We start from the raw sequence: 15,460 nt of genomic DNA, 5'->3' as shown, positions 1-15,460 counted from the left end.
TAGAAGGAGCCCCCCAAACTTAGAGATTATGTAACAGTCTGAAAGAAGCTATATAAAAGCCTGAGATGACTACAGTGATAACAGAGTACGTAAAAATACAGCAAAAGATACTATGAATAAAAGAGACAGACTTGCAAAAGTACCATCAACAACCTCTAGAAGTAAAAAGTAGCCACTGAAATGAAAAAGTCAAACAGATTAAACAGTAGACTGTATACAGTCAAAGACACAGCTAGTGATCTGGAAGATAAGCCTAAGATCGCTACCAGGAACACAGAGATAAAGTGACAGAAAACATGAAAGAGGGGTGAAAAAATCTCACATAAGTCAAAAAAGGAGTTCCTGAAGGAGACAACGGATAGGAAGGGGCAAACTTTGAAGAGATGCTTGCTGAAAAAACTTCTAAAACTAAAGAAGAGAAATAACAGATTCTCAAAGATAATAGCATAACTTGATCATCTAGTTAAATTATCGGAGCATGGATGCATAAACATTTTCAGGTAAAGTTTGGGGGAATTCACCAACCACCGGCTGCTGCTGAAAGAACATACTACTAATGTTTTTTTTGATAAGAAGGAGATTAATACAAAAGGAAAGAATAGGTGAACAAATCTAAAGTTCTAACTCTAAAAAAAGGGGAAAGACCATGGCAGTGGGCAGGGTGGCATAAACTGCTTAAAACAAAGTAAAACTAAAACATTAAGAAATAACAAGAAATTGGAAATATGAAGCCCAGAGAAGCATTCTAAGGTCTTGAAAGTATTTAGGAAGAATACTCTAAAATGTTGCCAAACCAAACCTACATGTTAGTGGCACCTGGCTGGCTCAGTCGGTAAAGCATGTGACTCTTGAACTCGGGGTTGTGAGCTCGAGCGCCAGGTTGGGCGTGGAGCCTACTTAAACACACACACACACACACACACACACACACACACACACACACACACATTAAATGTGTAGGGATCACTATTAGAGAAAGCCAAATAGAATGTAGCTTCTAAATAAAAAGACTGAACAAAAGGAGAAGGAAAATTTGATTAAACTTAGATGGCAGGAAAGGAGGAAAAAAGAGAAAGTAGAAAAAAAAAATATGACAAGAATAATCCCAGATATATCAGTAATCACAACTGCAATTTAATTAAATGTATTTGGGGGCGCCTGGGTGGCGCAGTCGGTTAAGCGTCCGACTTCAGCCAGGTCACGATCTCGCGGTCCGTGAGTTCGAGCCCCGCGTGGGGCTCTGGGCTGATGGCTCAGAGCCTGGAGCCTGTTTCTGATTCTGTGTCTCCCTCTCTCTCTGCCCCTCCCCCGTTCATGCTCTGTCTCTCTCTGTCCCAAAAACAAATAAACGTTGAAAAAAAAAATTAAATGTATTTGTTTAGATACAAGAGATCAGCACACTAAATTTTTAAAATTCAGCTATATACTGTTCATAAGAAACACACAATATAATTCACTCACCCATTCTTTTATTATGTTGAGAGCCTAATTGTCAAATCAAAGAACAGGCAAAAATCCCTGCCCTTGCAGAGCTTACATTACAGAGGTAGGAGAGACTGGGGGGGTGATGGTGGTGGTGGGGAGGGTGGTGATGGTGTGGAAGAACAAGGCTCTCAACGAGTGGCCAACAAACTATGGTCATTGGACAAGTATGGCTCACTGCCGATTCTGTGAAAAAAGTTTTACTGGAATACAGCTATGCTCACTTGTTTACTTATTGTCTATGGCTGTTATTGTGTTACGACAGCAGAGCTGAATAGCTGTGACAAACTGCATGGCTTGCAAAATCAGACATAGTTTACTATTTGGCCCTTTATCAGATCATGTGGAGACTTGCTGATCATGTTAGGAAGTCTGAGTACATGGGTAGGACCCATCATAGCACAGAAAGGTCGGAAGTAAAAGGACTAAAGTAAAATAAATAGTTTGCACTTCGGGTACCACTCTAAGAGATGCAAAGTAAGAGCAGTCAATTGCTGGAGATATTTGAAGGCAGTGGTACACTAAAGATTAACGACAAAACCCAAACCCAGCTCTGGGCCTGACTGAATTGACTAAAGTCCTCACACTAATAACCTGAAAAAAAAAAAGAGCTGTTCTCATTTCCAGGTGCAAATACTACTTATCTCAGTCTCTTCTGTTTGTTTTTTTTTTCATACAATACTGGCATTCAACAAAAAATTATGAGACACACAGAAAAGCAAGAGAAAAATCCAACTTCTCACCAAGAGATAAAGCAATCAATAGAACCATACTAACAGATGATCTAGATGCTAGAACCACCTGCCAGGGAATTTTAAAATAACTATGATTAATATGTTAAAAAAAAATCTAGTTAAAAAGACAGATAGCAAACAGGCAGGACCCAACAGATAATCTGACAAATGGAAATTACACAAAAAAAGAGTCAAATGCTGGCAATTAAATATGGTATCAGAGATAAAGAATTCCTTCAACAGACTTACCAGCATACTGGATACAGAAGAATCAGTTAACTTGGAAGACAGAAATTGCCCAAACAAGAGGAAAAAAGTGGAAAAAAGAACAAATATCAAATAGTCTAATATACATGTAATCAGTTAAAGAGAAGAGAAAAACAAGGCAGAAGAAATATTTAAAGAGACAATGGGCAAATATCTTCCAAAATTAATGAAAGACAATCAATCATAGATCAAAGGAACCCAGAGATCTCCAAGCAGTAGTTAAACAAAAACCAAACACATCATAGTCAAACTGCTGAAAACCAGACACCATCTTGAAGGCCACTTGGAAGTTTTGAAGGTGACATAGCAGGCAAATATGTAAAATTGAAATAAAGCGAGTGCAGTAATATTCATTTCAGAAAAAGATGACTTTAGGGCAAAATATGAGACATAAAGAGGGTTCTTTACTTAGTGATAAAAGTGTGGAGGGGGGAAGGTACCAAGCATCCAACTTTATTTCTGTTTCAATTTTATTTTCCAACCAATCCATCTCAGAACATACATTCTAGGACGGGGGCTAAGCACTCTTCCCAGTAATTCTCTGTATTAGTAATCCTTTCTACCAAAATAGGAAAGTATACCACAGAGCTGAGAAGGCCAATATTGGTAGCAGAGATCCTTTAACAAGGCAGAAATCTGGTTAAAAAAAATTGAGGAAAAATAGAGGAGCCACAGTCACTGAAGCAGCCATAGCTGCTGAAGGTTGTGGGCATATTTTGAAGTCAAGGAGTAAATTCTTCAGAATGTTTCTGCAATAGAAAAATGTTATTTACATCCCTGGGGATTCACAAAGAATGGAGTTTCTGCAATGGCTGAAGATGGCTTGCCTTTGGGGAAAAATGGCAAGATACACTTATGATTAGACTGAACCCCGAAAGTAAAATACTGTGAATCCATGACCTCAAATTCTGTTTGAGAGATTTCTTTCCAGTGAAGACAAAATCTTAGAACAGAGTTATAATTATATTATGCTATATTATGTTATATTATGTTATATTATGTTATATTATGTTATATTATGTTATGTTATGTTATATTATATTATATTATATTATATTATATTATATTATATTATATTATATTACTTAGGAATGAAAAATGTAGTCCATAGACTCTTCAGGATCTCTTAAGTATGTCTGTTAATTATAAACAAGATAAAAAGTGCTCTGAAGATAGTAGGAAAGAGATATGACCCTCTACTTCTTAGCCATTATTTCTTCTAAGTGCCTAGATTTCTATGTGCCCAGTTCACTTTTCATTTGTGGCTTGGGAGTTTTAGATAGAAATCTCAGGAAGATGAATGACAAAATAGGGGTGTCAAGATGAATCACTATGAAAATTCAGCTAAAGGTAATAAACTTTTTCTCTCGTTGTGGTCTGTCTGCAGTTTTAACCTTCACCATATAAACCATTACACAGTACATATCATTAAGAACCCTTATTAGACTCATAATGAAGAAAAGTCATTACAGTGTTTGTTTACAGACACTTTTGCTCTGATCAGGCCCCACGAAATGAAAAAAGGGTGAGTGTTAACTACAGAGCAAGAAACATGACAATTATACTTCTGGCGTCCAAAAGAAGGGAATTAGCTTAGAAAGAGAGTCAGGCAGGCTTACAAAATTGGGCTGCAGTCGTGGGGTGAGGCTAGAAAGTTTCACCTCTGTTACAAGAAATGGCTTTGAAAAGGGATTTGAGAAATCCCTGAGACTGGTTTTTGGGTTTTGTTTCTTTGTTTTGACATGTTAAGAAAGTGTTACAAACACAATCACATCAACCACACATAAGGATAATTTGGGCTCATGTGCTATCTAGTAATACGTATTTATAAGGGAGGAGGGGTGATTTGTTACACAGACTTCCATGGGTAAGCTAAAGGAAAAATTCTCTCTCCATTCTTGTCATTCATTTAGATATAGACAAATATGGACTTAAAAAGCCAGGCTATGAAGAATCGATGTTAGCCAGGACTTCCATTTAAAGATGACTAAACATTGTATTTATAGAACTTTCCACCTCCTGAAACCCCAAGACAATGACAGAGGAATAAAACCATCAATCCAACAACAACAACCAACGGGAAAAAGGCAATTAATGGACAAGAGATTTCAACAAATTTCTGGAAGGCTGAAAGTAGATGGAATAGCAGGCTAATGAAGGAGGGTGGGGAAAGCTACAATCTCGGACAGCGAAGCAGCTCATCTGCACCGCAGAGACCTACTGAGGCTCCAGACTGAAGACTGCAGGTGACAACAGGAGGCCTACGTTAAGGAAATAAGGTTTTAATTGGATATCTGTTTATGCAACAGTCGGCCTTACCCTATCCTGTGGGACAGGCAGTTGCATGTCTATTCTCAAGGCCACCCAACATGGATTTCTCAAGCTGGTCCCCATATACAAACAACGTTAGGCCGTGATGGTAGTGTTCTCTCCTCGTAGCTGGCTCCTCACTCATCACATAGCAAAGTCTCCCAAGTGACAAGTCCCTCGTTCTCATGTAGGTTTCCACTTAGTTTTCTCAGTCTTTCATTCTCAGATATAAATTGGGGTGCCTGGGTGGCTCAGTCAGTTAAGCGTCCGACTTTGGCTCAGGTCATGATCTCGCGGTCCATGAGGTCAAAGCCTGTGTCCGGCTTTGTGCTGACAGCCAGAGCCTGGAGCCTAGTTCAGATTCTGTGTCTCCCTCTCTCTCTGCCCCTCCCCTACTGGCGCTCTGTCTCTCTCTCTAAGAATAAGTAAACATTAAGAAAAAAAATTTTAAATATGAACCAACAGCCATGGATCACCATACATTTCAGAAACGTCTGACATGTCAAAGATCTATATAAACAAAGAGAAAGACTAAACCTAGATCAAGCAGAGAGGATTTAGGAGCTAGACGAAAACTTAAATTCTAATTAGCATCATTCAGAGATCTGAGACATTCATGCACCCATGCAACAATAGTCTGCTATGAAAAAGGAATTCGAGAAATAGCTCTTAGACATTAAGAACATCACTGCTGAAATGAAAACTTCATACATGGGTTGGAACAAAAATTAAGGAAACCTCTTGAATTACATAATGGGAAAGATAAGGAGGTAGAATATCTGAGCACAGGGCTATGAGAAGTAGAAGGCTGGTATAGGATGTTGAATAGCTGAGTAAGAGAAGCTCTAGAAAGAGACAATGGAAAAACTGGGACTCAGGAGGGGATTTCCAGAACTGAAGGGAGAAATAAGCCTTTCAACAGGAGTTCACTGAATATGAAACAAGGATGATTAAAAAAAACACCACACCTAGACATAACTGTGTCTATATACAGAATATGTATATATACATCTACAGAATATACAGGATATACAGGATATAATGTAACATATATAAATGTCTAAAATTAAAATATATCCAATCATGTATGAGTAAAGACTGTGCTGTAGTTTCTTTAGCAGTATTTGCATCGTAACAGTATTTTGTTTAGCCAAAACCAGATTAATTAAATTTTTAGTATTCTGAAATCCAAGGTAATTTTAGTAGTAAAGAAGCTTAAGTATATTTCTATACTACCTGTTCAAAGGGCATTAAATAAATTAATACCCTGAAAGGGCATTAAATAAATTAAATAAATTAATAAATAAATTAATACCCTGAAGTGTGAAGGAACAAAGTTAAAGGAACTATTTCAAGAGCATTTTTGTATTTATAAAAATACTATTACTATTACTTTGTATTTATAAATACAAATTAGAGAAGCAACTTTTTTAAATTTATAAATACAATTTACATATATATTTATAATATATATTTATATATATTTATATTATATATTTATATATATTATATTATATATTATATATATAAATATTACATATATAATATAATATATATTTATATATATTTATATATATTTATATATTTATATATATTATATATATATTATATATATTTATATTAATATAAATTTATAAATACAAATTAGAGAAGCAACTTTTTTTGTTAGATGAGTCCATTTCATTTCACACTAGGAAAAATTCAGCATTTTAGATTTTTCATTATCAAGTACATCTCTCAACTAAACCTCAAGGTCCTTGAGGGTAAACACTGATTTTGTACCACCTGGTATCTAATACTAAATGTCGACAATTATAGGCACTTGATAAGTATCTATTACGTGTAAAATAGTGACAACAATTGACTTTTAATGAACGGTGGAGTAAAATACTAATTTTAGGCCCAAGAGACAGAAATACTGATAAAACAGAAACATGGAATTTATTTTAGAGTTCTCCCTGAATGTTTAGTTTTAGTATTTTTCACTTAACACAGCTGAATACATTTTGAAATCTGGCAAGACTTTTAAGTTGCTCGCAATGCAGAAAGGTGGCGTTGTTTTCTATATGCTAGTTCTGCCTAGGCAATAACCTAAGTGATGTATTTAACACCTCAATCACACACTGACTTTGGTTTCGAAACCTACCTATCTACTTTTAGATATACACACAAAAAAGAGAAGGAATAACGGGTAGTGGAAAAAACATTCAGCACCTTTTAAATCCTCTTTCAGGCAAAACTACATTTTAACATATAAAGGTAATTTAAGCATACAACTCCCTCTTGTGGTTGTTAAAATAAGTATTAGTGAATTCAAATACTGGGGCCCTTAAACCAGTCCTACGGGCATTTTTTTAAAGCAGCAGTTTCAGAAAGCTTAGTCTTTACCCAGCTTTTGTCAACTTCCAGGAACGACGGACACAATTTCTTACTCAGGTTTATTGGTAATTAGAAAAACACACTTCAAGTTTCAGATGGTGTTAGTTTTACTAATTTTAGGTATTTTTTTTTAATTTTTTTTTAACGTTTTATTTATTTTTGAGACAGGGAGCAGCAGAGCATGAACAGGGGAGGGTCAGAGAGAGGGAGACACAGAATCTAAAACAGGCTCCAGGCTCTGAGCTGTCAGCACAGAGCCCGACGCGGGGCTCGAACTCATGGACCGAGAGATCATGATCTGAGCCGAAGTCGGCCGCTTAACCGACTGAGCCACCCAGGCGCCCCATAATTTTAGGTATTTTTATAGTGTAAATAACATGTAATTTCTCCAAAAGTTAAAAAAAAAAAAAAAAGAGATACTGTCTACCTACCATGTTTCAGGCACTGTACAAGCATTACAGAGAGAAGGGAGCAAGTTAGAAGAGATCCCATCCCTTGTGGCACTGACATTCAAAGCACGGTCAGATTTTTTTCTTCTTATGAAATGTGGGTATATGAATTAGTAATGGAAGAAAGAACAGTAAAAATGGTTAACCATAAAATGAACCAAAAATTAATTTTGATTTGTTCTCCTCCCAAATGGGGGGGTAAGAGAAAAAAAAATGTCTGACTTAAGCTTTTAAAATAACAGCATGGAACACAGCATACATTCTGAAAACTGCATTTCCATTGTGGGGGGGTGGGGGGGGGGTTGGGAAGTAAGAGAAAATGAGGAAGAGAACAAATGCACTTGAGACCTAAGGTGAAGAGATACAGAATCACCACTGTTGTCCGGGAATGGTGATGACAGGGTTGACATTCAAGAAGGAAAAACTGTAATTCTAATTAAGGTATTCACAGTTTTTTTTTTTCAACTGCCTCTCTTAAGCTCCACGTAGGTCTCGCATCTGCATAACTATTTTACAAATGGTAAAGCACTAGACAAATGTGCAGCTTTTGTATTATTTAATTTTTTTTTCAACGTTTATTTATTGTTGGGACAGAGAGAGACAGAGCATGAACGGGGGAGGGGCAGAGAGAGAGGGAGACACAGAATCGGAAACAGGCTCCAGGCTCCGAGCCATCAGCCCAGAGCCCCACGCGGGGCTCGAACTCCCGGACCGCGAGATCGTGACCTGGCTGAAGTCGGACGCTTAACCGACTGTGCCACCCAGGCGCCCCTGCAGCTTTTGTATTATTAACAAATGTCAAGTCTTTATAATTCTTACAGAAAATTCCTTTATCCTACAGTTTTTAAGGATTTACCCCATCTCCCCCCAAAAGTAGTTTCATTCTTCAGTCATCATTCTTACATTCTATTTCTTTAGACAAAAAGTTTGACTTGAACTTGTGGGGAAATTACGCGATTTCTCAGGTGCCTAGTCTTTTTAATTGGTGCCAATAAAAAAACTTGCTAAAAAAAAAAGAGGATGCAAAGTGCATATTAAAAGAATACCTTTGCCACTGGAAAATGTACCAGGTATTTATGGATATAAAGATCTTTGGCTTATTAGAGAGAGAGAGAGAGAGAGAGAGAGAGAGAGAGAGAGAGAGAGAGGGAAATTTGCAACTGGAAATCTAATAGGTACTTACTTCTAATATCTTTTATATTTTTGTCTGTCATGACAATTTCACATGCCAAAGTCAGTTATGTGCCTAAGTCACTGTACCTAACAAAGTACAATGTCAGCTTCTAAAATAAATCAAAACTGTTCTAGACTGTAACTGTTGACAGCAGAGGTATTTGTTTTATATGCCAATGTATAATTACTGTCACTTATTTAGTGATGGAGTCACAAAAGATTGAGAGATGGCAATTACTCATTAAAATTAAGTTTCCTGATGTTTTCATCTACTTTTGCCATTTAAAAAAATTTTTTTTAACATTTATTCATTTTTGAGAGACAGAGAGAGACAGAGCATGAGTGGGGAAGGGGCAGAGAGAGAGAGGGAGACACAGAATTGGAAGCAGGCTCCAGGCTCCGAGCTGTCAGCACAGAACCTGACGCGGGGCTCGAACTCACAGACCAGAGATCATGACCTGAGCTGAAGTCGGACGCTCAACCAACTGAGCCACCCAGGCGCCCCTACTTTTGCCATTTTTAAAGACAGTTTGAAATCAGATCTTTCAACAGTGCTGAAACTGGGCCTCTAATGTGGGCCACAGATGTAACAAAACTATAAGGAATGATGCCTAACTCCTATGATTAGGCTTCTGCTAGATAAACACTTTGTTGGCCTTTATTTGTGTGTATAAGATTCTACATATAATTTTACCGCATTAAGATAGAGACACTGTCTAAAACTTCTGTTATAGAGAAAAAGAAAACCAGGGCCTAGAGATACCAAAAGAGCCTCAAAGAAATACAACTGGATGAACCAATAAAGGAACTGGGGGATGTTTACAGCTTAGAAAAGTTTTGAAGGGTTGCCACAGTAAAGAGAAATGAGTCCAGTTCAATAGGGTTCCAAAGAATATCACTATAAAGAGAAGATATGTGCAAGATTTCTGGTCTTTTTTCAAAATCTTGGAATGGTGAAAGGCTTTCTAAATAAGACCTAAAACCCAGAAGCCAGAAAGAAAAAAAAAAAAGGTTGAGAAGTTTCAACATATAAAAGTAAGAAACTTTATAAAATAAAAAAATTTATTGACCAAGTTAAAACAACGTATTAGAAAAAAACAGTAGGTATCTTATAAAAACAGACAAGTTCACAAAATACAAACAGCTTAAAAAATTAACACATGAAAAGGTGCTCTACCTCACTCATTTTCAAAGATGCAAATTTTAAAAAACCCGAGCAATAAATTTTTACCTACCAAACTGACAAAGATGTATTTTTTTTTTTCAATCACCTATATCGTGATGATACTCATCACGAGGGAGGGAAGGAGAAAAAGAACATTCTTACAAATGTTGTCAAAAGTGTTCCCCGTTTACAAATATGAGATTATAAACTGGTAGCTAGAGTCTCAAAACTGGCAATATTTTCTGTGATAGTCATCGGTGTCCTTCACCAAATATTTCTGGCTCTCTGCCTTCCAGGTATATACAGTAGAATTATGCCTCCCCATTCTCCAGGAATTAGATGTGGTTAGGGGTGGCTGTGTAACTTCCTTTAGCTAAAGAGTAACGTGTCAGGGCAGAAGCTTAAGGAATCAGTGCTGATTTGCTGATTTTCCTTTGTTTTATCTGAACAATCATGGAAACGTGGAATGGCGCTTCCCTCAACCTGGGTCCTTAAGTGAGGATGATATAGAACAGAGCCCACCAGCTAATCTACTGTGGCAAGTGAGCTAGAAATAAACTTTGGTTGTTAAAGACACGGTTTGTTACTGACGTATAACCAAGCCTAAATGATACATCTATCAAAATTAAAAATACACATATCCTTTGACACATCAGTTCCACTCCTGGTAATCTCTTCTGCCAACATACTTGGACATGGGCATAAATATGTATGTACAGGATTTTTACGGCAATGGTTTGTAAAAATAAGACCTTAATGTCTATCTATCAAGAAAGGACTGGTTATGGATTATGGTACAAACTGCTGTGCAGCCATTTTTTAACAAAGAGATCTATCTGCACCTGCTGTCATGGAATGCTCTCAAAGTGATAAAGAAAAAAAAAGGACAAACACAAAACACGAGATACTATATTTCATTTGTATAAAAATATATCTATATACCTATATACCTTGATTTGCTACATTTCAGTTTCTAGAAGAATGCAAAATGAAATATTTGTGAATAGCTATCAGTTGCCTCTGGCGAGATGAACTTTTCACTACAAACCCTTTTGCTCTGATTGCATTTAAACAAAACAAAGCAAAACAAAACATCAAGTATATGTAGAAAAATACTCCAGTGCAATTTCTATTAGAATCCCAGCTGACTTCTTTGTAGAAATCGACAAGTTTATTCTAAAATTTATATAGAACAGCAAGAGACTGCAAATAGCCAAAATAATCTTGAAAAAGAACCAAGTAGAATTTACAGGTCTCAATTTCAAAACTTACTACAAAGTAACAATGATCAAGACAGTGTAGTACTGGCCTAAAGACAGACATACAGATCAATGAAAAAGAACTGAGAGTCCAGAAATAAACCATGTGTTTATGGTCAACTGATTTTCTATGAGGGTGCCAAGACCATTCAGCGAGGAAAGAAAAGCCTTTCCAACAAATGGTGCTGGGGCATCTGGATAAGCCCCAGGTGAAAGAATGAAACTGGACCCTTACCTCATACTATTATATAGAAATTAAGTCAAAATACATCAAAGACCAAAATACAAGCACTAAAACTACAAAACTCTTAAAAGAAAACATAGGAGTAAATTCTCATGACCTTTGCTTTGGCAACTGATTCTTAGATATGACACTAAAAACAGGAGCAATTAACGGAAAAAGAGATAAATTAGATTGCAGCTAAATTAAAAACTTTTGTGCTTCAAACAACAGTCAAGAAAATGAAAAGATAGGGGGCCTGGCTGGCTCAGTTGGTAGAGCATGCAACTCTTGACTGTGGGAATCATGAGTTCAAGCCCCACATTGGGCATAGAGCTTACTTGAAATAAAAACTCACAGAATGGGAAAACATAACTGCAAATCATCAGAGACTTATATTCAGAATACACAAAGAATTCATACAACTCAATAATAAAAAGACAACCCAATTTAAAAAAGGCAAAGGCTATAAATAGGCATTTCTCCAAAGAAAATACACAAATGGCCAATAAACACATGTCGTAATCCTCAACATCATTAGCCGTCAGAGAAATGCAAATCAAAACCACAAAGAAATACAACTTCATAGCTACTAGGATAGCAAGATTCAAAGTCAAATGATGGCAACTATTGATGGTGTGGAAAAATCAAAATACTCACATACAGTTGGTGGGAATGCAAAATGGTACAGCCACTTTGGAAAACAGTCTGGCAGTTCCCCAATGGTTAGCCACAGAATTAGTATAGGAATCAGGAATTCTACTCCCAGTACATATTCAAGAGAAATAAAACCAAATGTCCACCAAAAAGGTGTACATGAATGTTTACAGCGGCATCATTCATAATAGTTAAAAGATGGAAACAACCTAAATGTCCATCAACTGATGAATGAACAAGCAAAAATGTGGTCTCCATCTATACAAAAGCACGTTGTTCAGCTGAAAAAAAGAATGCAAATAGTAACATATGCTGCAACATGGATGAATTCTACAACAGTATGCTAGGTGAAAAGAGCCAGTCATGAAAGTCTCCATATTAGGTAATTCCATTTATTGTAAGAGTCCAGAATATATAAATTTAGAGCCAGAAAGTAGATTAGCGGTTGCTTAAGGCTGAGGGTAGGGGTGATGGGGCAGGCAGCTGATAGCTAAAGGGTGTGGAGTTTCTGAGGTGACAAAAATGTTTAGTATTGGTTGTGGCTATGGTTGTACATGTGACTCTGCCCAAAATCATTGGTTTGTACACCGTAAGTAAGTGAATTTCACGGGCGTAAACTCTATCTCAATAAAGCTACTAAAATGAATAAAAATGTTTAAAAAGTATATTAAAAGAATGAAAGAGATTTGTACAGGCTGAAATGCAATGATCTTCAGCAAAAACTGTGGAGCGTAACTCTCCAGTGTTTATGTCCTACATACGGTAGGTTATGTATTATAAAATCCCACATGTGTGTATTTATGTATGCCATATGTGTATAGTGGGTTCCCGTTACAAAAAGTATGTGTGTGTACGTGTATGATTACAGAGAGAAGGGGGATCAAGACTGTTAGTGGAGGTTACCTCTGATAGTTAAATGGTGGGAGGGCCGAGGGGGGAGACACAGGCAGGTGTTGAAAGGAGACAGATTGTAATCCTAGCTTCCTTTTTTTGGGGGGGGGGGGAGTTGAAATTTCTTTTATCATGTGCATATGTTACTGCATAATACTTTTTAAAGAGACCAGTTTAATGCAAGAAATAACTTGCCAAAAGGCAGAACTGTGCAAAGTGGGATTTGCTACCTTGGGAGGCAGCTTCTCTCTCCTCAGGGACTGAAGTACGTACAGAATGGGTTTACAATGACTAGGGATCGTGAGGACTAAGTGTTAACTGGGCAAGTGGGCTGGATGACCTCTGCACAATTGTACACAGTTGTACAATTCTAAATGACTTTTGAAGTCTCTTCCAATCCTGAGATTTCAAATTAAGAAAGGTAGTAAGTCTTGAGACTGGGAAGAACCTATGAGAAGTAGGGCAGATTAAAAAATTAAATTTTATTTCCTCTTGAAAAGAATATTTAGCCCTCTCAATTTTTGTCATGATTAGCATATTTATTGAATATTGTTAAATAGAAAGTGTGATTTGGAGGGAAGCACTGGTTAAAAAAAAAGGACAAGGAATGAGAAATACAAAGTCCAAGGAGCTAAATTTCATCTCGTAATTTTCCTTATTTGTTTTTGTATTTCAGGTTCAAAGTCAAGGCTACTGCTTAACAGTATGATAGGACCATAAATATAATTGGGAAAAAAGTAGTAGGGAATCATTAAAAATGTTTATAACCTTATATATGTAAATTTAAAAAAAATGTTTACTTATTTTTGAGAGAGAGAGAGAGACAGAGACAGAGAGTGAGTGGGGGAGGGACAGAGAGAGGGAATGTGAAGCAGGCTCCAGGCTCTGAGCTGTGAGCACAGAGCCTGATGCGAGGCTCTTCAGAAATAAAAGAGAAGAAGACATGATTTTTGGCACCAGTGGTAATCTGGTAAGAGCCTCTGCCTGCTATAACAAAACATAGAAAGCAGGCCTTTCCTCCCATCCCCCACAATATAAATTAGTTTGAATCAATGAAATGTTTGTTCTTCACACCTAAAGAAGTTGCCAGTATTACTAAAAGCGTACATCTATGAATGCGAGAGGGCACCAGAAAGTCCCAGAATACAGTGAATGATAAAATATTTACTGGCACTTTTCAGAAGTTAGGTACAGTCAGGCAGTATGACTCAAGGGGGAAAACGTAGCTTGTGGCCACACAGTATCCTTACTACTGGCAAGCAATTTTTACTTTAACATTTGTTCTTAGCAGATAGGAGTCTTCTTTATATCCACAGACTTCAAAAGGGCATTTCTCTCTAACCTGAATTTGTCTTTTCTATTGGGCATTCATTTGTGTCTCTGGTTCCTGTAGTACTTTGATAAGGACTCAAGTGTAATTTAATTCCTTTAGCAGTGGTGTTGGTAGACTTGGGTGATGAAATGAGCAGGACCTGGGAAAGTTTCATTAATTTATCCCTTTTTCTTCTCATTCGATAGCGAGGGCTTACCAATCAATGTATCTTTTATAGACATAAGTTCTCATTTTTGACATGTTTGATTGTAGTATTTTTAGATTTTAAATGTTAGATGAAATACAAATGAAAAAGAATGCATTTAGTGTACCAAATTTATTTATGTATGTTCCGTCCTCAACTTGAGAAAAATATTTTCCTACGACTCTGGTACTTGGCTCAACTTCTCTTTCTATTCTGAAATAGCCTGTTCCAGGAGCTTTAGAGAGATCAATTTCACTGCAGGAGGCAGAGACACTTCTTTTCTCTTTATTACCCATGCCACATAAATCAGAATTCAGGTCTTTTCTTAAAGATCACTATTATTCGGGTCACCGCATTAAGTACCTTAGTGAGTGCTGTATAAACTGTAGAGCGTCAAACACGTATAAGTTAACCTCACAAAAGATACATTTTCAGGAAATAATAATTAAAAAAAAAACTTTTTTTTAACATTTATTTATTTTTGAGACAGAGAGAGACAGAGCATGAACGGGGGAGGGTCAGAGAGAGGGAGACACAGAATCTGAAACAGGCTCCAGGCTCTGAGCTGTCAGCACAGAGCCCGACGCAGTGCTCGAACTCACCGAGATCATGACCTGAGCTGAAGTCAGCCGCTTAACCGACTGAGCCACCCAGGCATCCTGAATAATCTTTTGATTTGAATAGAACCAAGTCAAAGAAACACGAGATCAAGAATTTTGTCACTGGATGATGCATAAATCTAGGTCAACAGCAGTTCCACACTAAACAGAAAGAAACAAGATGAAAGGGCTGGAGAACGGTACTCCCGCCAATCCGGTGCGCACGCACCAGGTAATACAAGGATACGCAGCCACACGAATGTTATGAAATTCCACATGTATGTACATATGTGTAAAGCAAGCGAGTGCTGTTGTTTCAGCTGTCTGAAGGCTGTTAGTGTAGAGAAGTAATTTGAGC

The 15,460-nt window shown here is 37.0% G+C and overlaps 1 protein-coding gene and 1 long non-coding RNA gene across 13 annotated transcripts in view; one reads left to right on the top strand and one right to left on the bottom strand.

Annotated features, from left to right (window-relative positions):
• Positions 1–15,460, bottom strand: part of TAB2 (TGF-beta activated kinase 1 (MAP3K7) binding protein 2) — a 91,268-nt gene that overhangs the window by 17,249 nt on the left and 58,559 nt on the right. The gene's annotated exons all lie outside the window — the stretch shown is intronic.
• LOC109499960 overlaps positions 7,917–15,460 on the top strand; it is a 39,132-nt gene continuing 31,588 nt past the window's right edge. For all 9 annotated transcript variants that reach the window (XR_006598384.1, XR_002742509.2, XR_006598390.1 and 6 more), the window contains exon 1: positions 7,917–8,062. This is a non-coding gene — a long non-coding RNA (uncharacterized LOC109499960). The remainder of the gene's footprint in view (positions 8,063–15,460) is intronic.

The sequence above is a fragment of the Felis catus genome, chromosome B2, assembly GCF_018350175.1.
Source record: "Felis catus isolate Fca126 chromosome B2, F.catus_Fca126_mat1.0, whole genome shotgun sequence".
NCBI lineage: Eukaryota > Metazoa > Chordata > Mammalia > Carnivora > Felidae > Felis > Felis catus.
Note: the sequence above shows the minus strand (reverse complement) of the source record. Positions and strands in the feature narration are given on the sequence as shown.